Source organism: Mesocricetus auratus, unplaced genomic scaffold (assembly GCF_017639785.1).
Source record: "Mesocricetus auratus isolate SY011 unplaced genomic scaffold, BCM_Maur_2.0 Super-Scaffold_100010, whole genome shotgun sequence".
Lineage (NCBI taxonomy): Eukaryota > Metazoa > Chordata > Mammalia > Rodentia > Cricetidae > Mesocricetus > Mesocricetus auratus.
Genome location: NW_024429194.1, coordinates 7,834,723 through 7,858,338, shown reverse-complemented (window position 1 = coordinate 7,858,338; position 23,616 = coordinate 7,834,723). Strand labels below are relative to the sequence as shown.

The 23,616-nt window shown below is 42.1% G+C and overlaps 1 long non-coding RNA gene across 7 annotated transcripts in view; it reads left to right on the top strand.

Moving 5' to 3' along the window:
• Nucleotides 1-23,616, top strand: part of LOC121142725 — a 190,919-nt gene that overhangs the window by 69,588 nt on the left and 97,715 nt on the right. For 6 of the 7 annotated variants that reach the window (XR_005879772.1, XR_005879767.1, XR_005879769.1 and 3 more), the window contains one exon: nt 11,170-11,320. The exons of the other annotated variant lie outside the window; for it this stretch is intronic. This is a non-coding gene — a long non-coding RNA (uncharacterized LOC121142725). The remainder of the gene's footprint in view (nt 1-11,169; nt 11,321-23,616) is intronic. 7 annotated transcript variants of the gene reach the window in all.

The window sequence follows — 23,616 nt, the reverse complement described above, 5'->3', positions numbered from 1 at the left end:
GATTAATTGACACATTAATTGGTACATTTAGGCATTAATTGAGTACCTCTACAAAGCAGGTTTTGTGCTATACCCTGGAGCAAAAAGACAAATGTGTCACAGTCCTTTTTAACCAATGAGTTTGTCATATAGTGGGGAAGACAATTTAAAAGATTACAAACCACAGACCTGAAGTCTATGCTGGAGGGGAGCTCAGGATAATGCTAGAGTGTGTGAGAAGGGGAGCCGGGTCCTAGAGGGGCACATATGCTGCATGTCAGGGAAGTATGCCCAGGCAGGCGTGTCTGAGACAGCCCTGTGAGATGCAGGTGAGGGAACAACCTCGGGACTGTCTTGCTGAGGAAACAGGTGTGCAACGACACGAGGCTGGAGAAGACTAAAGCTCCCTAGGACCTCAGGACAGACAGCCATTTTGACATGAGGAATTTTTGTTGCTGTTTTGGTTTGGTTTTTGGTTTTTCAAGACAGGGTTTCTCTGTATTGTTTTGGAGCCTGTCCTGGAATTTATTCTGTAGACCAGGCTGGCTTCAAACTCACAGAGATCCGCCTGCGTATTTCTCCCAAGTGCTGGGATTAAAGGCATGTGCCAATACTGCCAACATGGGCATTTTTAAAGTGCTCCATGTCAGTAACTATGCAAGTTCAATCTAGCATTGGTAGTCTCCCTGTGTTAGCCTTACTGTCCTCCATAGCTTTGCTCTTCTCCAGCCAGGACTAGCCTGTGTACTCCATAGGTGTTCAGATAACAACCTCCCGCTTGTGAGGTTGCTGCCCATTGATGCCTTTCCACTATTGTGGTGTTCGAACCCATTCCTTCTCTTCCAATGCTTGTCTCATCTACCGCCTCTTTCCAGGGGATGCCCTCTGCCCACTCCTGTCGTTGTGGGTCTCGCTCAGTTGTGAGTCAGTTTTGTCCTTCAAAGTATTACCTTATGCATCTACTCCATTACCTTTAATTTGGGGTGTTAAATTTTCATTCCTGGCTTATTTTTAAGTTTAATGATGTTATAATGCAGACTGTTATGGCATGACACCACTCACATAAATCTAAGGGGCAATATATACTTACCAAATTGTTTTTTAATAAACATATTCATGCATGTGAAGTTATAAAAGCAAAGAGGGGGATACAACTTATCTTAGGTTTCTGTCACTGTGATGAAACACCTTAGCCAGAAGCAACATGGGGAGAAAAGTTTTATTTCATCTTGCATTTCTATGTGACAGTCCAGCACTAAGTGAAGTCAGGACAGGAACTCAAGGCAGGAACCTGGTGGCAGATACTGGTGCAGAGACTGTGGAGGAGTGCAGCTTACTTGTTTGATCCCATGGCTTGCAAAGTCCCAGGACCGCCAAGCCCAGGGGTGGTAGTGCCTACAGGAAACTGAGCCTACCACATTAATCATCAGTCAAGAAAATGTACCACAGGCTTCCCCACAGGCCAATTTGATGGATACATTCTCTCAATTGAGGTTCCTGTGTCAGCTTGTGTCAAGCTGACATAAAACTAGCCAGCACACAATTTACACTAGTGTTTGTCTCTAAGTTAGGTGAGATTAGTCAAAGAAGGTTGCAATGTGGCTTTTGCACTTTGCAAAATAGACGTAAAGAGACCTAAGACCCACTGTCTTCAGTGGTCTGTGCCACATGCCTGATGCTTAATATGCTGAGGGACTGGTTGCTTCATTTTCTCATATTTTTCTCTATATTTGGGGTTTCTCATCTGAACCGCCGGCTCTGCAATAAATGTGAAGAGACTGAATATTAATCACATGACTAACTTGCTCTTACAACTTAAATTAACCCATTTACACTGAGCTACATTAAAGGCTCCACAGACTCCGCCCCATCCCCTCCTTCTTCCCAGCATTCTCTCTGTCCTGAAAAATCAGGTCTAGCTATTGGCCAATCAGCTTTTATTAACAACAAGAGCAGCACATTTTCACAGTGTACGGAAGAATTAGCCCACAGCATTTACCCCTTTTTATTTAAAAGGAAGGTTTTAACTTTAGCATAGTAAAAGTATAGCAAAACAGTTACCAAGTAAGAATCACAGTTACAATATCCAGTCCATTTGTACTTGGCAAATTTAGAGAAGGATATTCTGTTATCTGTCATACATTTGTGAGTCTAAAGTTTTATATCTACTTTACTTTTTATCATGACTAAGGAAAACTTTAAGTATAATTATTTAGTCTTTAACTCTGCCAAAGACCCCAGAAGGGTGCAATGTTAACTAATGACAGGGACATTTGGCTGCCGGACAGTCATCCAAGGGTCCTTTGCAATGTTAGGGTACCCATCTTTGGCCTACAGGCCTAGAATATCTGACAGACCTTTTTGTGAACAAGGATATTTTGAAGGACTTCCTACCCTGTCTTGGCAAAGTTTGGCAGTCACTTTTCTTTGTCCAGTTTGTGCAGCATACTGTCATCAGGCAAGGCAAGGGCAGTTTCTTGCCCAAATGGCTAGCTTTTGCCATAAAGAGAGCAAACTCCTTATGTAGGTTCTTCAATGCCCACCATCCTTTTTTTGAAGCAAATCAGTGATGTCAGGAGCAGATGTGTCTCCCTGTCAAGAAAAGTCTTAGGTTATTAAACATGTTAAATGTCATATTCTGTAGGCCTTTGAAGTGTTTGAAGACCATATGTATATTGAAATATATCTGTGTATGACCTTGGAATCATACCTAACATGACTATAGTTTTGGCTATTATAGATGACTTAATCTGTATTTCTTAATTGTACATTACATTTTAAATGAGTTGTATAAATACAATACCCCAGAGTAGAAACATCATAACAAAAGTAGTTTTAAATTTGTATCAATACACCAAAATCCATAGCAATGCAAAATATTTTGAGATTAACAGGTGTTTTGGATTAAAGCAGATTTGATAATCTAACCTTTTATCTCATCATTTTTCTATATTATAATCCCCATTTTTCTTTAGAAAGAGATCTTTGAATTTAACTCCTTTGTTTAGTTTTTTTCTCTGACCATGATAACTTGTATCTAACCCTCCTTAAATGGTGACAAATATCCAAAATCCATAATTTGGGAATGTGAGTGCATTTATTCTATACTTCTTTCTGTTATGTGGGGACAACTAGCATCTTTGGGGGACCCTTAGAAAATTTGGGATTATTGTCAACTCCTGACTGGAGTATTCTGTGAGGCTGGACCATCTTAGCCAGCATCTTTGAAGCTGTTCTGGATGCAGAATCTGAGGAGACTGTAATAGAGGCACTTTGAGATGCTGGATCACCTGGGTCATTTGTTTTCATCTGTGTCTGGTCTTCTTGCTCCGAAAATACATAAACTTTTAAAGGTAACATACATAGCTGTGTTGGTACAAGTGTAGACTGTGTGATGTATACAAGGTAGCCAAAAATGATTTTTTGTTTTATGTTTGAGCAGGTAAAATATATATCATGTGTCTTGTAGTTCTTCTAGGTTTATTTCTTTTTGTCAGTAGTCAGGATTTTCAGGGGGTCTTCCTTGATCAAGCCTGATCATCTTTAACCTGGAATAAATCCACAGCCTCTCATTTCCTGTAGAGAAAAAAGCAAAATCTCTTCCCTGAAGTAATATATCTTTTGACTTCCATTTTAAAGTCAAAATATTGTTCTATTAAATTTATTTATTTTAATTTCATTTTACATTCCAACAAAATTTCTCCCTCTCACCCTTCCTCCAGCCCCCCTTACCCCCCTCCAGCTTACCCCTATCCACTCCTCCCAACAGGTAAGGGCTCCCATAGGGAGTCAACAAACTCTGCCCTGTTAAGTTGCAGCATGACCAAGGTCCTCCTGCTGACATTAAGACTGAGCATGGCATCCCACCACAGGGAATGGGCTCCATCAACCTAACTCATGCACCAGGGATAGATCATGGTCCTATTGCCAGGGTCCACTCAGATAACCCAAGCTTCACAACTGTCTTCCACATACAGAGGGCTTAGTTCAGTCTCCCGGAGTCTCCACAGTGGTTGGTCTTGAGTTCATTAGTCTTCACTAGCTGTCTCTGTAGATTTCTCCATTATGATCTTAACCTCTCTTGCTCATATAGTCCCTCTTCCCTCTCTTCAGCTGGATTCCCAGAGCTCAGTCTGGCACTTGGTTGTGGATCTCTGCATCTACTTCCATCAGTTACTGGATGAAGGCCCAGTGATGATAGTTAGGGTATTCACCAATCTGATTACAGGGAACAGCCAGTTCAGGCATCCTCTCCACTATTGCTAGGATAGGTTGTTTTAATTGAGGAGTTTTCATAATCCAATGTGTTTTAGCAGCTGTCATTTCTTTATTAGCAATCAGAAAATCTAAAGACAACCCAATAACATACAGAATCCAGACTTTCTGTCTATTTTCCACCTTTATGTGGCTTATTATTATTTTTAAATTTCTATTTATTTTTTTGTTTTTCGAGACATGGCAATTGTTATTTTACTTTATTCTTTTTATGGACTTTGTTATTTTTAAATTATTTTTTAATCTGTAACTGTCTCTACCCTTTCCTTTTTCTCTCCTAAGTCTATGCATATTTTTAAACACATTGCAACCTGTTTAGAGATATTTTTCCACCTGGATCTGTCTTTACTGAACATCTGTATTGTTTTTTGATCACACGAGATGAATCTTACACTGCTATGGCAGCTGCAGGCACTGCTCACTTTGATGGTGCATGGTGGCTGGCTGATGGCTCCCCCCTGCTTGGTTCCCTGAGAGCTTGGCTGAATGGTGGAGGTACTGCTGGAAGCCATGGTTACTGCCCCAGCTCTGGGAAAGCTGTTGGGTCCATGCTGTCATGGAGTAGCAGGACCTCTTAAGAGAACCACACTGTGTTTGCTGCTAGCGCCAAGCCAAGGAAGCCACCTCTTAAAGGATACCTCTGTTTGTTGCTAGTTTTGAGCCTGCCCAGGAAAAGATGGTTATCAGGAAATTTCACTTGGTTTGTTTTTTTGTGTTCGTAGAATCTTTTTTTTTTTTTAAGCTTTCTCAGGTCTTATGCAGATCAATGTTGTTCGATGGTGGAGGCCATTTGTAGTCTGACTTTTCCATCTGGACCACTGGCTCCCCAATAAATGCACAGAGACTTAATATTAATTACAAATGCTTGACCAATAGCTTAGGCATATTACTAACTCTTACAACTTAAATTAACCCATTTATATTAATCTACATTCTGCCACTTGGTGTCACCTCTCTTTCATTTGCACCTCCTGTTTCCTCTCCGTGTCTGGCTCTTGGCTCCTCAGACTCAGTCCCCTCTGAGTCTTCCCAGCAGTCTCTCTGTCCCCAAAATCCTGCCTAGCTATTGGAACATCAGCATTTTTTTTTTTTTTACTAACAATGAGGGCAGCACATTTAGCACACAAGAAGGGTTAATCCGCAGCATTTCTGTATTTAAAAAATTCTCTCAAATACTTAGCCACACATACAAAGATTTAAGACAGGTTAAGACTTCATTTTGGAAGCAGCATCTACCAATAGTCTCAGCACTCAAGGTGCTGAAGCAGGAGGATCAAACATCGGGTGATCTGGGATCTGTTAGTGAGATGCTATGTGAGAATAACAAAAAACAGTAAGAAAATAAAGTGAGGAATGAAAAAAGGGAGAATAATCGAAGAGAGAGAGGGGAGAGAGAGAGAGAGAGGGAGGGAGGGAGAGAGAGAGAGGGGGGAGAGAGAGAGAGAGAGAGAGAGAGAGAGAGAGAGAGAGAGAGAGAGAGAGAGAGAGAGAGAGAGAGAGAGCACAGCTGGGTCACCGAGGAGAAATGGAGATAGTGAAGATGGAGGTGTATATAGTCAGCTCAATTATTGTGAGTATAAATTTTTCTTGTAAAATACTCAAACTCCTATCATTTTACATTTCACTAGTAGAGCTTATTATATAGTTCAGGAGACAGTTCTAGCAAAACCAAACTCTGTGGCCTTTGCTTGCTCTTTCTTTTTATTGTAAGCTTCATAAGGTAATGTGTGAGATGCCCCGGAGAACCTCAGCTAATTCTCTGAACGAGTGGGGCTTTCCTTCTGTCTTTTCAGAGCATAATGACTCAGGTGAGGTTAATGGACGCTGGTTACACCCGCAGGTAGATGATATGAGGCCTGAATGTCAATGTCCCAGCTCTGTCCATTCTAAGGTCTTGGGAATGTTGCGGAGAGGTAGTGTCAAGGGGCTGATCATTAACATTCTCATAAAGTCTTAGGACATGGGTGGGCTGAGGGGCCATCAGTGATCTAGGGCCTGGAGGACCTGAGGATGTCACCAGTTTATAAGGTCTGAATTGCTCTCACTTAAGCCCACGTCTGTGGAAAAGATGGGAAGGCTTTAATGAACAGATTGAGCTGATTCAACAAAACTGTGTGACCTGACAGTCCAGTTCAGCCTGAGGAGATAATAAAGACAATTGAGTCCAAAAAGGAAGGTACAGTTGTTCAATACTTAACTCACAGAAAGTGAAATTCCTCTGGAACCCACGTCTGAGTTCCTAAAAATGGTCTAAAGGTAGATGTCCTAAAAGCCTTTAAATTATGCACGTGTGTGTGCACCTGTAGATGCATCTACATATGTAGATACACACATATAACACACACATGTATATCTGTGTTTCATATGATACATATATAGTCTATGAAAAATACTCAGTCTATCAAGATTGCACACACACACACACACAGCATGGGAATGCAGATTAATTCTTATGACTAATAAGTGTACAGGGAAAATGAGCGTCTTGAAAAGCAAAGGTTTTAGTAAGAGTAACATTGTTTGGGGACTGGGGTGACTCAGTGGTTTAGAACACACTGCTGCTCTTCCAGGACTTGAGTTCAGTTCCCAGAATCCCTGTCAGGCAGCCCACAAACCGTTGGAACTCCAGATCCAGGCAATCCCCATGGGTGCCTGCACTCACATGCGTACATGTAGACACCCACCTACCCGTTATTAATGTAATAAACATAGATCATTATGAACCATTTTAAATGTGTTTTGATTCATTATTATCAAGCTTGTGTATGTGTGATGGGGAGTCCCTATGCTGCGGTGTACCTGTGGAGGCCGAGAACAACTTTATGGAGACAGTCTTTCCTTCCACCTTTATGTGGGTTCCAGGAACCAATGAGACCTGCACAGTGACAGCCTTTAACCCACAGAGCCATTTTGCTGGCCCCCATCCCCCACTACTTCCATGGCTTCTGGAGAAACAAGCTTGTGGTTGCACTGCAAGCACTTAAAAATTAAGGTAATTTTCTTTTAAAAGCAGTGAGTGATGGTATGTGCCTGTAACTACAGACAACCGGACACCTGAAACTCCCATGGGAGAGACAAATAGATAGGTACCTAGAATTCCCTGGCCAACAAGTCTTGCAAAAACAGGGAGCTCTGGGTTCAAAAAGTATGGTGGGGATGATAGAGGAAGAAAAATAATGTTGACCTCTGGTCTCCACACATGCAGATAACAGTTAGTACTATCCCACCTAAAATGCATTTATAATGCACACACACGCATATGCACCCGTGCACATGCACCACACACGCGCATACACACGCACACACTCGTATGTGCAATGAGTTGTTTTCCTCTTAATTTTCTCATTACCAATAGGGGTTGTTAGCCCCCAGAAGAGAACTAAAGCTTCTGGGCGGATGGTTACACCCGTGGCAGGGAATGAGAGCCGTGTACTGTCAGACAGCTTCCATGACCATCCGCTTGTCTACTCCCATTCTCCTGGCTGAACACAGGCTTGGCCTTCTGTGTTTGTGCTGGACTGCGCTAGGCTCTTGATCTCATACAAGCCTCCTCACAAGTCCAGGCACCTTTGTCCTCAGAACTGAAAGCCCAGGAGTTTTGCTTAGAGACACGTAGCTGAGAAGTGGCAGAAGTGGGGTTTGACTATCATTTTGGCTGCGCCAAAGAGGCCAGCAATCGGACTATGTGTTAGGTAGAAGGTCTCCCTAGCGCAGGGGAGAAACTTCTAGTCCAGAAACTTGGGCCGTGCCCTAATTAGCTTTAATTGTCAACTCCACACAGTCTAGAACCACCTCAGAGAAAAGCTTATATTGAGGAATCGCCTGGGTCATAATGGCCGATAGGCATGTTTGGGAGGGCTGTTTTGAATGTTTTTAGTTGATGCGGGAGACCCTAGTCTGCTGTGGGTAGAAGCATCCCCAGGCGGATGGTTCCGGGTTTTATAAGAAAGCTAGATGAGTATGAGCCGGGTCAGAGTGAATCACCAAGCAAGCGGCGTGCCTCCACAGTCTCTGCCTCCAGGTTCCTCCCGTGAGTTTCTAACCTTATTTCACTTAGTGATGGACGGTGACCTGGAAATGCAGATGAATTAAACCCTTCCATCCCTTGGTTGCTTTAGGTCATGGTCGGCTTACATTATTTATTCATTTATTTATTATTTATCACATTGCTAGATCAGGCTGCCATTGGGGGTATAGGTAACACACGTGGCCACCACAGCAGTGGCTGAGCCCCACAGGGTGCTGGTCACAGGTGAAAAGACGCCTCCAAGTCATATATCTGACACCAGCAGCAGGAACTTCTGTTTCTCAGCTCTGCCCTTGGATGGAAGACAAAGCATGATCTGAGGAAAGAGGGTGTGTCTGACACAAGTCACACATGCCAGAAAGTCACACTCCTGCCACTTAATAGTTTAGAGCCTTGGGAATTAGCCAGCCTCTGTTTCTGAAGCAGGGCTGGCTTGATTCCTGGAGGGAGGGCATTAGGGAGCACATGCTAGGTGGGCACCTTAGCCGAAGCTCTGTGGTAGTGTTTCCTGCTTAGGTTTTGTGACAGGTTGAGTCCCAGACTCCAAATGCTGTTCTGGCTGACCTCTGCAGGCATTCTGGGAGATGTCACTCTGGCTCTGCAGACAGGTAGTCACTCTGGAGAAGTTTCTGCCCTCTGTTCCGTTCTCTAAAATGTCCTGAAGGTGCCACCCTTTGTGTGAGGGGATTTAAGGAGAGTGTCCACAGTGACTGTCTGTAACTGAGTCCTTGACATTGCTGCGTTTGCAGAACAAAGCACAAAAGGCAAACCTTAGTCATAACACTGACTTTATGCCAGGCACGATTTGACTGTGTTAGTCTTTTAATCTTGCAGAAACGCTGTTAGGCGAGTAACTACTTATTTCCCCTTTGGTACATTTTGTAGTTGAGGAAACAGGTGCAAAACACTGGAGGGCCTTGGCCTAAGTCAGCACCCTTCTATGGCAGAACTGGGATTTCAACCATGGCAGGCCAGCTGCAGGCGACACCTCATGTTTGGAGCCCTGCCGGCTCCTTTATAAGGCAATGGAGCTGTGCACGAAGAAAAATGGCAGCTAGAGGGTTTGGCTGCCTCTGGGCCTCGAGGCTTTCCACCCCACAGTTAACGGTATGCCTCTCAGCCCCGCATTGCCTGCGTTTAATTTTAGAGCCCTTACGCAGCAGCAGGGTTTTGACCCTGTGCTTACTGAAATAGATGAAGTCGCTTCTCCCTTGGTTATCTTGGAAAAGTGCCTTGCCGTAGTCACGTAAGTGGGTACAGTGTACTAAGGCCCCAGATAACATTACCTTTGTCAGCTGTGCACAGGCTGGCTTTTCTGATGCTGTTTCTACTGGAATTTACGGGGCAGGACTTTTGACTTGTAAATCCTGCAGCTTCTTTAGGGTGCCACATCTTGCTGTTTTCCTTTCAAAAATTTCTCTCTGTTTATGACATAGAGTATTACTGCAGACTAATGTTTCTGTCTCCCAAGTTAAATCCTAGATGCTGAAAGCTAACCAAGGTGGTAGCATTAGGAGGTAGGGTGGTCGGGAGGTGTTTAGTCTTGAATCCATTGCTCTGGAAAAAATGGGTTAATGTCTGTATAAAAAAGGCCAAAGAGAAAACCCTCATCCCTTTTACCATGTCAGAGAACAGCAAGACGCTAGCACCTGTAAACCCAGAAGTAGACCCAGAACAGCCAGAGCTTTGTTCTTGGATTTTCTAGCTTATAGGATTGTCCAAAAAAAATTTAATGTTTATCTGGTATCCAGTTTATGGCATTTTGTTACAGCAGCCTGAACAGACTAAGACATGTGTATTTGTGGTTCAATTGAATGCAGTAGCCCAAGACTTTCCAGCCTCAAGGAGTTCTGGAATATTCTAATAGAATTTCAATCAGATGGAGAAATGAGCAGCGCCGTAAAAAGAGTCACTTGGGAGAGCATGCAACTACTCAATTTCTTTCTTCTTGTTCCCATTTACAACGTTGGCCCGGAGATGTGGTCTTTATCTTCTGTGCATCAGGGAGCTGTGGACCCTGAGTTGCCATTCCAGATGGCAGAATGCGTTGGCACAGCCATTTCTACCTGGTGGTAGGAGAGTCCTGGTCTTCAGGTCATTATATCAACGTTCCCTTCTAGAGCCGTCATCAGTATTGTGTGCCGGGAGCTGTGAAGAATGTTGTGAACAGCAGTTGTTTTGTTCGTGGCGTTGGCTTTTTGTTGCTGTTGTTAGGCGGATGTGATCCACGGGATTTTCTTCATGTGGATTTTGCAGTCTTAGACTTAATATGAGTAGATCTGATCTTTACCCGTGGGGAGAAGATGCACAGACGAGCGGTCCTGGTGAATTTTCAGTATCGGTTTTCCCCACCGGCCATCCTCTTGCCCTATACCACCAACGGAGCACAGCAGCTCGCACTGAGCCATGCCCTTGCCCGGCCCTTTTCTTTAAAAAACAATTGGATTTGAGAAACAATTTGATAAAAGTCACTTGCAGTAATTTATGAATTTTATAGAACCCAGTTCAGTTTTTATCCAAATATATAAAGGATTCTAAGAGTGAGGAGAGAGCTGGTCAGACAGATAAATACCTGAGCTGAACTTTTTCTCTGGTACCTATGAACATAAAAGTGACTCTTTTTACTGCGTACACACAGTACGCAGTAAAGGGTCAGCCTTGCACATTTAACAGATTTTGTGAAGGGCATTTTTGCTTGAGAAAAGTAAATTGTGTGTGTGCCAAGGCTGCTTACTAACTGTTGAAGGCAGATTTTCAGCGTTACAAATGATTCTTATCTACAGTGCACTAATGAGGTATGATAATGCACGTGATGCTTATGCAAATTATCAGAAATTGCTTTGCATATTCACTTAATATTAAGTATATCCTGTATTTGAATTTTTCAGTGCTTCAGAGTACAGTCATTCAGTAGGAAGAGACCTTCACAGAGCAGGGCTTCCAAGTGTGGTCTTGCGTCAACGGCCTCAGCGAGAGATCTTGCTAGAAATGAAGGTTCACAGGATCTGCCCGAGAAACACTGAATCAGAAACTGTGGAGGTAGGCTCGGCCATCTGTCAGTAGATAATTTATCTGGGTAATTTTGATGCCCATGAAAGCTTAACACATCAGGCTGGTAGGTAGGTGATTATGTTTGAATCCTCCTTCTTCACAGATGAGTAAATTGAGACTCAAAAAGATTAAGAGACCGAACAGAGCTGACTTCTAGTGGTGCTCTTTTTACTCTCCTCAGATAGGTGCCTTGGGCTAATCAATTGCAATGAGGGAGGTTTGCTGGCAGCATCTTTGATTGACAGGATGGTCAAATCTCTTCCTGATTGTGTGGCTCTATGCTTGTAAAAGCCTGGGGGTGAGACTCGGAACAACTTCAATCTCTCAGAGCCTCTCAGGGATCAGGCTGCTCCATATTCGCTCTCTTTAAAGAGATCAGCCCTCATTTTCCTTTAAAGTTGTGGTTAGTCGGCCTGAGTTGCATACAAATGAGACGAATGAATTCATTACCAAAGGCGAGATTAAGTTTTGCAGCTGTTCTGCCTGGGGATCTGGTAGAGAGGGCTGGCACAACTCAAACCCTTTGCTGATCAAGGCAGTCATAAAATACAATCTCATGTGCTAAGTAGCACTCAAGAATGCCGAAGTGAAGTGAAAAATTAAAACGGCTGCTGCCTAACCCTGTGGGAAATGGGGAAATTCTAGCGTGCCGACAGACACGCTCCACAACAGTGGTTTACAGATGCGGCACCTTAGCCGACACACCTAGAAGGAAGTGCACAGCGCTGATAAGGGGATGGGAGTTCACGTTCAAGACTTCAAGGGAGCGAAATGCGAGGGCAAAGGTAGAATTTTCCAACTGCATAACCCCATCTACCCGAGTGTCTCTAAACCACGGCCCTGAACGCTGGCACTGGGTAGGAGCTGACTTGCTATTTATTTATCTAGTATCCTAGGAATGCCAGGTCGCGTTTGCCTTCATTACCTCCTTGATGGCCGTTTCTCATGCCAACATTCCAAACGACTTCGGCGTGCTGGGACTATCTCCGGGCTTGTTGTGTTGTCGTTGTTGTTTTCCCCGGCCTCTTCTGCCTTTGTTCTGACTGAACGGGTAGTTTATCTTGTTCTCGACTGAACGGACAGTTTTATCTTGCATCTTCCTTTCTTCTCCTTGGAAGCCACCTGAGTTGTTTATTCCAGTATTCACCCTGGGATGCTTTGCCCAAATACATTTACAGTATTAAAACCTAAAATTAAAACTTAGTCTGTCTTCTTAGTAGTACAGGTTATTTTGAAACTCCGTTTATCATCCCATTGGCTGCTATATATAGGGGTCTACTAAAACACACTCTATTACTCACCTGCAGGGGACATTCTTGGATATAAGCTTTCTTCATTCCTTCCCACTCTCAGCTTCTGCCTGGGGGCTCATTCCCTAGTAGTAAAAGATGTAGTGAATTCACATGGATACATAAACAACTGTCCTTACTGTTGCTTCATCTTTGAAAGATAATTAATACTTTTTTTGAGCAATGATCTATTTATCCATGGTTGCTCTGGAACTTATTATGTAGTACAGGCTTACCTTGAACTTAGAGCAATCCTCTTGCTTCAGCCTCTGAGTGCTGGGATTATAAGCACACCTGGGCCTCTTGGCAATTTTAAAGGTTTTTATTCCATCCACTGTAATGAAGATTTTGTTGTTCTTTAGAAATCAGCAGTCTGTTCTCCTTCCTTTGTATGTGACCTTACTCCCCTGCTTCTGTTGGTGACTTACAGGAATTCTACCAGAGTGTCTTTATTTAGAATCCTTGTAACTTATTCTGTTTGACATATAACATGTCTCTGGACTGCTTTTTAAATACCCCTTGAAAATTCCCAAACAGCTTTTCAGTGTTGCTTCTGAGGCATGATGTTTGATTGACGATTGGTTGGTATCCTGGTTTTGTCATTGTATTCTCCTTGCCCTTTGCCCCCTCCTGTTCTGAGGCCCTCTCTACCTAAATAGCATCCAAGATTATGTATCCTGGCTCATCTAATTAAAGTGGTAGTCAATCAATAAATCTCTGTTGAATGAAATGAAATAGCTCTTTCTTAATATTACACAAAACTAATGTTTTGTTGGACACAAAACTTGGAAAGATGGGTCTGATGGGGGTTGTCCCTCTGAATATATGTTTTCCTTACTAGTTGATGAATAAGACACTGTTTGGCCAATAGAGGCAGGAACATAGGTGGAACTAGGAGATGACAAGGATTCTGAGAAAGGTATGCAGGGAGAGACCGTGAAGAGGGATGCCATGTAGAGACCAGGAAGACAGGAAGTGCTAGGAGTTGTCTGATAAGACTAGGCCGTGTAGAAATACATAGATGAATAGAAATGGGCTAGTAATTAAGACAGAGCTAGCCAGTAAGAAGCCCTAGCCATCAGCCAACAGTTTTGTAATTAATATAACATCTGTGTGTTTATTTGGGGCTGATCAGCAGAGGGACCTGGTGGGACAAGGAACCTCCAGTTACATGGGTCTACTACAATCTCCTTAATTTTATGTTGCAAAAATGAATACCCTTTGGTTAAATGACTTGGCCAATGCCATAGAACTTAGCAGGGTCCGATATGATTCCAAGCTCATTGTTCTTTTCAGTTGATATAGTATTTCTCATTTTAGTCCAAAATATTACAATTTAGATAACGACTTTACAGATGGAGACCTTCACTGTTTTTCCCCCCTAAGAAGCAACCTATATTTTCTTCTGATGATCACAGAGAAGTAAGAAAGCTTGAAGTGAGGTAAGAATGGGCAGGGTGGGATTTAAGAGTTAATTCAGGAAGGCTTTGATAGCTGTAAGTTAATGACTTACTATCCGGGGAGCCCGTGGCGCCTTCTCATTCATTGCTTTCACAGTGTAGAGGCAAAGCCATATATTTACAGTGAGGTCTCTTATATAATAGAGTGACAAGGAGTGTTTTGAAAATCATGAATAAACACTGTGCCAGTGCCTGAAGATTTAGCCCCTAAGATATGAGCTCTTCTGCTTGAATAAAAAGAGAAAAACTGAAATTGGGTAAATAGCATTTGTGGATGCCGTAGACAGGCATGGGTGTTGAGACAAAGAAAACTGTAGAGAAAAGACAAGATAAACCCAAGGTGTGAACTGTGAGGCAGGTACAGAAATTTATACTAGTTACCGAGGAGACAAATACCAGTATCGTCTGCTAGGGGCAATCAATGTAATAGCCTAAAATATTTTTGTTCTAGTTGAAATTTTATCAGTGTTGACTGAAATTAAATTAATTTTCTTGTTTTCATGATTTTCAGTTTGCTTATTCATGACACTAATGTTCAAAAAAAAGGTGATTGTTCATATAAACATTTACTTAATCTTATTCCTTTTTGAATTTAGCATTTAACTAAATTCAGGAGAGTTTTAAAAATAGCAGCATAGGAAGAGCCACCACTCACTTGTCAGAGAGCTGGCATCTAGACTATTTTCTCCACTTACCAGCCCTGAGAGTTCAGTAGGTCATTTGATTTTTATTGACTTTTAAAATCTATACCTTAAAACTAATAACATAATTTTCCTTTAATTTCAATACTAATTTTATTTTATGTTTACCGGTGTTTTGCCTGCATATATGTCTGTGCACCACTTGCATGCCTAGTGCCCATGGAGACAAAAAGAAGGCATCAGATCCCCTAGAATGAGAGCTACACTATATGACCCTCCACATGGATGCTGGGACTGGAGCCTCAGTCTTTGGAAGAGCAATCAGTGCTCTTATCCATCGAACCCCTCTCCTCAACTCTCAGTAATAACTTTTAGAGGCAAGGAATATTCTTATGAAATGTGAAATGAGCAAATTTATATTTTGCCATCTATCCACTCACCAACCCATCCAATCCAACTAACCCATAACTCACTCTTTGAGGAATCAGCTATTGCTAGATGAGATAGTTACTGGGTGTGGTGGTTTGAAAAGCAAATGGTCCCCAAAGGGAGTGGCACCATTAGGGACTATGGCCTTGTTGGAGTAGGTGTGGGTCTCATTGGAGGAAGTGTGTCACTGTGGGGGCAGGCTTTGAGGTCTCATATATGCTCAAGATACCACCCAGTGTCTCAGACCACTTCCTGTTGCCTACAAGATGCAGGACTCTTAGCTACTTCTCCAGCACCATATCTGCCTGCATGCTGCCATGTCTCACCATGATGATCATGGACTGAACATCTGACATGTGAGCCACCCAATTAAATGTATTCCTTTATAAGAGTTGCCTTGGTCCATGGTGTCTCTTCACAGCAATAGAAACCCCAAGCAAGACACTGGGGGATATGAAAATAATCCTAACCTCATGGAACTTAAACTCTAGCATGGACTGCCAAATAGGTATACAATCAGTCTGTACAGTTTGTCAAGTGCTCATAGGTATCATGGAGGAAAGTTAAATAGGCAGTGGGGACAAAGACACTAATTTTAATTAGATGGACTGGGAACCCCTCAAAGAGGAAGTGGAATTTGAGCAAAGACCTAAAGAATATAAGAGATGGGAGCAGGCATGTAATCTCCCGGGGACCGAGGGTCCACGAGAGCATGAGGCAGATATACCGTTCCTGAGGAGGAACACGTCTGGCACATTCACAAAGAATACAGGAAGCCAGTGTGTCTGGAATGTTTGAGAATGGCTGGTAGACCAGAACAGTGAGACTGGCTATGGATTGGTGGAGCATAAGTTCTTTTTTATTTTTTATGGTGGTGTATGTCTTATCTCAAAGATAAGCAGGTGAATCTCTGAGTTCCAGGCCATCCAGGACTGCCTATAGATAATCTGTCAATGAATAATAATAAAAAATTCTACTTAACTTTCATTTTAGTTAGATGCTTATACTTTTTATAAGTTGTCACCTGACCCTATTGATATTTGATTTTCAACAGCAACCAGTAAGTCATGACAAGAGTGTGTCAATGGAATTAAAACAGGCAGGGAGGGCTTTTAAGGTATCACTCCACTCTTGTTGGTTGGAAGTCTGTGTAGACCAATAAGGCTGCACAGAGGAGCATCAGTTCTTGGGGTGCAGATAACACTGATCCTAGAGACCACTGTAAGGATCAAGGCTTCTATTCTGTATGAGATGGTGTACTTGTTTGAATGAGAAATGTCCCCCCTTAAGTTCATGTACCTGAATATTTGCTTCCCAGTTGGTGAAACTGTTCGGGAAAGGTTATAGAACCTTTAGGGGGGCAGCTTTGCTGGAGGAAGTGTATCACTGGGGGTGGGCTTTGAAATTGTATAGCTTGACTCCTATCTATCTATGTATCTATGTATCTATCTACCTATCTATCTATCTATCCATGTATCTATGTATCTATCTATCTATCCATTTATGTATCTATGTATCTACGTATCTATGTATCTATCTATCCATCAATCTATCATCTATCTACCAACTATGTCATCTGTCTGTCCATCAGTCCATCCATACGTCCATCCATCCTTCCATCCATCCATCTTTTTATCATTTTTTATTTTAATTTTAAATAGCTTGTTTTACATGTCAATCCCAGTTCCCTCTCCCTCCCCTCCTCCCGAACTACCCTCCCCCCCTCCCTCCCACCCTATTGCCAAATCCTTCCCCATAGGGGATATCTAGAGTCTGTCATTTTACTCTTGGTAGGGTCCAGGCACTCCCCTAAGAGTCCAGGCTGAGAGAGCATCTCTCTTTGTGCTATAGGCACACGAAGACAGTTTGTATACCAGGGATAGACACTGATCCACAGCTCAGGGCCCAGGCCTTCTCACTGACACTCACATTTGGGGGGGTCCAGATCAGTCCCATGCTGGCCTCCCCACTGTCGGTCTGGGGTCCAAGAGCTCTCCCCTGTTCAGATCAGCTGTCTCTGCTGGTTTTGCCAGCCCATTCTTTGCCAATTTGCTCATCACTCCTCTCTCTCTGTCACTGGGTTCCTTGGGTTCAGTTCAGTGATTAATTGTATGTTTGCCTCTGCTTCCATCAGTCACAGGATGAAGGCTCCCGGATGGTTATAGACATCAAGTTCATTATCAGGGATGGGCATTCGAGGTGGTCCCTCCACTATTGCTTAGCTTGCCAATTGGTGTTATCCCTTTAGATCACTCGGGGTCACTCTGGTGCCTGATCTGTCTTCGAACCTATGATTCCCTCTTCCCCCTATCCTACCCCCACCCCCTCAACTTCCTGTTCCCCCATGACCAACTCCCTTCCTCTTCACCCCCTCTCTTCTTCCCACGTCCCACTCCCCCCCCACCCCTCGCCGTGTTCCCCATCCATTCAGAGGATCTTGTCTCCATCCTCTTCTCTTGGGTACTATGCATATATGCATATCTTTTAGGTTCTTTCCTGTTTCCCAGACTCTCTATCTGTGGAAGCACAGACTGGCACTATCCTGATCCATGTCTAAAATCCATATATGAGTGAGTACATACCATGTTTGTCTTTTTGCGACTGCATCCATCCATCTTTCTATCTTTCCTTTGTGAGCTGATGAAATGTGACCCCCTCTGTTTCTTCTGTAGGCTGACCTCTGGCTCCTGCTGTCATGCCATTCCTACAGTTCCCTTCTGGAACTAAAAGCTAAAATGAACCTTTTTTCTCTTCTAAGCTGTTTTTGGGTGTGGTATGTCATCACATAGATAGAAAAGTAACTGATACAGAAGGCAACTGTGGAAACTTGGGGCAGAGGAGTGGAAACAATGTGACTTGTGCCATTGACTTTTGTGTTGAGAAGAGGCTGTGCTGGGTAGGGTGACAAAAGGTGGTGACAGAAATAGCTCAGGAGGCCATTACCACTGTTCTGGACCAGAGAAGTGAAAATGCTATTATCAATGAAGACGTTTGGTCAACTATTTAGGAATGAAAGTAAAAGAAAAAAAGAAAGGCGATTACTGGTCACACAAGAATTCTGAAGATCTGGGATATCATTTACTGAGTTGTGATGGGGCAAGGGGGAGAGAAGACATTTTGATGAGGCTGGATGTGAGATGGATGAGTTAATATATTATGACTAAAGAGTACTCAGCCTGTTCTGAGATCTTGGAGTTGGGCAAGAGGTAATGGGCAGACACAACGGGTGGACATAAGGAAGTTAACCATGACACAAGCAGACCAACACAGACCTCAGGACCATAATGTCTTTTCTACTCAAATCTTTTCCCTGGGCTATATAAAAATGGTCTTGTCTATGGTTCAAACCTTCAGTGCACTATTTAGCCTTCAGAGCAGGAGCAATCCATATTACACCTCATCTTATTATAATCACTTTCTTGATACCTTCAGAGATAAGACTGGAAGAGATTTTTGTTGCCTTGCACATATTTGAAAAGAACACTTTGTTGGGTATATGATTATGTATCTCTTTTAAAAAGGCTTTGGTGGAAACAAATCTTTCTGTTGATATGTCTGGGATTCCTCATTTCTGATTTGACATACATTTTACTCCATGGTTTTGCTCAAGGCCGGTGATTGTGCATGTTATCACAGACAAGAAATTATACAGATACTATACATAATGGTTATGTGCATTGATAAACAGCCTCATAAATTTTCACAACCATGTCTTTTCTGAGACTGGTTTTTGATGACATTAAGAAACATCAAGTATAGTTGTCTAAGAATTTAAAATTTTATTTTTAAAGCTAATGAAATACCATGTGTAAGAATTAAAATAATTGTGGTAGAGTGGGAGATTTTAGGTGCTTTTCTTTCCTAATATTGTCACTGTTTAAAATGTATTTAGAAAAGAATTAGTGTCATGATTTTATATTATATTGAAATAGTGGTCTCAACATTTGAAAATTAATATTTGAGTTTTAAAAATGTCTTTTGATCATTATTTTCTTAATGAACAATTTAACTTACTGTAACTTCCAAAAACAAGTTACATTAGGAGTAAAATCTAGACAAAAGGAAGAATAAACTGTCTTTTTTGGTTTAGCTGACTCATGGGACTTTGGGTTATTATAGAAAATCTATCATCTATCTGTCTGTCTGTCTATCCTATCTATCAATCAATCAATCTCCTATCTCCTATCTATTATTTAATCTATCATTTCCTCTCTTCCCTCCCTTTCTTTTACCTACCCCCTCCCTCTTCCTGACTCTGTCCTATTGCTTAGAATGTAGCTCTGACTTTGTATAGTCAAAGGAACAAGAGGGACCCACTGAGAAGAGAAATAAGTGGCATACCTCTGACCACCTATGCCTACACTCCAGGGTCAGAGAGGGGAAAACGTCCGAGTGAGAGACTACTGTTCATTTCCATTTCGTACCAATTACATCCCTGCTGGCAGCTCCTGAGGAACTGTTTGCCTCCCCTGAGCACCATTCTGCAAGAACTGCTCATCAAGCCTCTAACTTCTAATAGGTAGAGTCTAATAGGTAGGAAACAAGAGCATGTGATCAAGCTTCTTCACTAATGCTGGGAGGGAAAGTTCTCACACCTGGCCTATGAACTCCAAAACTGCGATTCCAATGAACCAGGTTCTCCAGAATACAGACTTGTAATCAATAGAATGAGATGACCTCTACCTGAAGTGGGAAGAAGTATAGTGAACACAGTGTGGGAAAAAATTAATGATCATAGCTCCTTGACGTGGTGCCAGGCTGACATCGAATTCTGTTTTGAATCAGTAGATGGCAAGTTTTATGGGAAGGAACATTTGGATTCAATTTCACTGAAAAGTTCCAGGAGTTGTAGGCATGTATGAACGTCAGGATGAGTAATACTTTCTTGCTAAACTATCCAGAAAATGGAAATTGTAGAATTTGATTTGTTTGCTGTGTTTTACTGGAATCTGGAAATGAATTTATTTGGTCCAGGAACAGAACTACGCTTCACTTAGGAGGCCTCTTACCTTAATCTTTTGTTTAGCTCTCATGGACTCATATTTTTCACTTTGCTTGGCTTTTGGCATTTAATTAACCAGAAGCCAGGAGACAGCTTTATGGAGATGGGAATGTTGTGGTCAACTCTGTTTGGAAAACCTTCTAGCTGATAATGCTTAGCTGGAAAGGGGTCTCGGGGGCTTTATTAATTAATTTTATTTTCTATCTGCCAAATTTCCCCTGCTTTTGTATAAGTAGAGCTCTCATAAACAGTTCTAATACCAATCCCTGCTGTATTCAAGCTTTATTTGAAAGGACTGGGTCACTGTCTTTCACATCGATTTTTAACTTCCTTAAGTTTACACCAGCAGTAACTATATGTTTAAAGCCATTTAGATTTGGGTTCACTGAAAAGTTTTGAGGGTTGTAGCCATTTGAAAAATGAGCAGGTGTCCCTGAGGTGTTCAAACAAAGGCTGTTGACTATTTCTCAGACTACCAAGTAGAGACAAGACGTCTTACTCTACAGTCTTGATTTTCAAGGCTTCTAGACACAGAAGGAAAGGAATACATAGAATTTCTTAGTCTTGTTGGAAACATCGAGATTCCTATTGTTAAGGATCTTGCCCATTTGATTCAGCTTCCAGCTTAGAAACACCTCCATGCATTTTTGTTTTTGAGCAGACTATACATATTTCACAGTGCTTTGGAGCCGTGCAGGAAGGGAGGATAACTAAGCAGAATGAGCCAGTTGTGAGCCTGACAGCTCAGTTCCTTTCAAAGTGCCTACCTCTGCATCTACTCCTTGAATTGGGTATTGAGACCCAACACTGCCAGATTTGCAGAAGTTCCAAGGCAAGCGGGAAATCTGACTTTTACCTGGAAAAGCTCTTGCTATTTTAAAAACGCTGGCAGCCAACACTTTTAAATGTTAGCAACAGTGCAAAATTAAGAATGGGGAAAGTCCAATAAAACTTGTCTGTGAATCAAATATGGCCCCCAGGCTACTCTTTTGTGACATCTGAAATAAGCAAAAAGATAATAAAACTAATGAATAAATAACTACCCTATCCACAGATGAGAGAACAGGCGATGTTTCCTGAGTCATGTACGGCTAACTCAATGGTCCATTTCTGTGAGGTTGTGTCTTGATCATGATGTTAGCTCCAGTCTCTGCACTCATGGCTTAGAATCCATTCAGCCATGTGAAGAGAGCCTGGGTAGACAAAACCTTTGAGGTCCTACTATTACCAACAACCTGGGCATATGGTTGGATGGTGTATCAGTGAGAACTGAAATCATATCCTAGTGTCCCTGCTTATCAGCAGGTGACCCAGGAAAACCATATAATGTGTCTGAGTTATAGGTTCTAATCTAAAAATGGGGAAGCCAAAACTATAAATTGTGTGCTTTGGTGGACTAGTGTCTAGCAGAGGGCTGTACGTAAACCTAGAACATGGGGGAAGTTACTCCCCCGGTCTTTCTTCAGGCTTTCTGCCCTTTTCATTTAAGATGATTTCTTTTGTTAATGAGTATGAAAAACAACGTGTTTATTTAGGGAAATAAATAAGCAAACCAAACAAGAATCAACACGCCTAATACCCTCAACATTCAGCATAAGATGGCATGGAAAGTACTCATTTCTTTGAAAGGGAGGAGGCTAGCAAGGTCTTGTTTGAGATGTTTATGTGTCAAGACTCTGAGCCCTGGGATCCTTCCTGTCAGTGCTAAATGTCTTGCTCATTTAATAACACTAGAATTCCTGGTGTGTCTCTATCCAATAGAAAGGAAGGTAGCTGGGATGCTACCCATGATTCACCCTCCTTCATCCTCATTTCCAATCTGAGCTTTGCCCAAGTACTCCTGAAGAAAACGACTGCAAGTATTTGATGAGGGGCGTCCTTCTTTATATACGTTTCTCTTATTGGTTGATGAACAAAACACTGATTGGCCAGTAACTAGGCAGAAAGTATAGGCGGGGCTACAAGAGGAAGGAGAAGAAGAGAGAGGGAAGTCATGAGAGATCAGGAAGATAAGACATGCCAGGCATTCTCTGTTAAGATAAGGACATGTAGAAATACATACATTAGTAACTATGGGAAAATAATTAAGAGAGAGCTAGCCAATAAGAAGCCCTAGCCACTGGCCAAACAGTTTATACATTAATATGTCTTTTTGTGCTTATTTGGGGCTAATCGGCTGCGTGACCAGGAGGAACAGAAACTCTACCTACAAGTATTTGTCCTTTATAACCTGTCAGGTTTTTTTCAAAAATCTTACCTTTTCAAGGAAGGCTGCCAGCAGCATTTAACTGTTTTGGATTACACTTGCTCACACAATTCTCCATTTGAGGATAGACCAGAAGGCTCATGGAGTGAAGGTCCCACCACCAAGCCTGATGACCTGACCTTGATACCTGTCATGTGGTGAGAGCTGTCCTCTGACTGCTAGATTTTTCCATGGTATTCATGTAACCATGTCCTATACAAGAACTAACTAAAAAAACATCATAAGGAAAATCACATAACATATTCTCTTTTCACTGCACCGCCCATTGTTTTAAATGAATTAAAATCCTCTAGAGCCTTTGGGAGATGATGTGGATAACTGTAGAATCTGGCTTATTCCAGCTACATCTGTAGAAAAATGAACACAGCAGTATAGTGTCAAGAAATCACTTCATTTACAAATTAGTGAGGTATTCCAAGGTGAGAAAAAGACAATAAATTTACTCTTATCACCGAATAAGTCATATATATCCACATACACACATTGAAGACATGGTTGTGTTCCATTTTGGAACATATACTGTAAAACAGATGTGGATCAAACACAGATCACTGTTCCCTAGCAAAAATGAGTAAACCAATCAATATACATTGTGCAATTTATAAATAACTAAATGATTATTGGGAAGCTAAGCAGAGGTACGGCTGGAATTGAGAACATTTAGTTACTTTTTATTTTGAAATTCTGTATATTCTTTATGGAAAAAGTGGTTTTGTGTGTACTCTCTTAAGTGGATTATGAGGCTTGCTAGAGACCCTTTAAGGGTTAGGAAGTGCAAAGAAAATGTTGACCTGTCCACCAGTGTTTTTCTGAGCTCTTGCTTTTATCTCTCTCATATTTTACATTACATCCTCATTAGTCTCCTCTCCCTCCTTGCCTCCCGATTCCTCTCTACCATCTCCTTCTGCTACAGATCCACTCCTCTTCCTTTTTCTTCAGAGAAACGCGTCCCTTGCAGGGATAGCAACCAAACATGGCATATCCAATTATAATAAAACCAGGTACTTCCCCTCATATGAAGGTTGGACAAGGCAACCCAGTAGAAGGGACAGGGTCCCAAAAGCAGACCAAAGAGTCAGAGACAGCCCCTTCTCCCACGTTCGCAGTAGCACAAGAGGACCAAGCTGCACAACCATATCTATGCAGAGGACCTAGGTCAGACACACGCGCACGGGCTCCCTGATTGTTGGTTCAGTC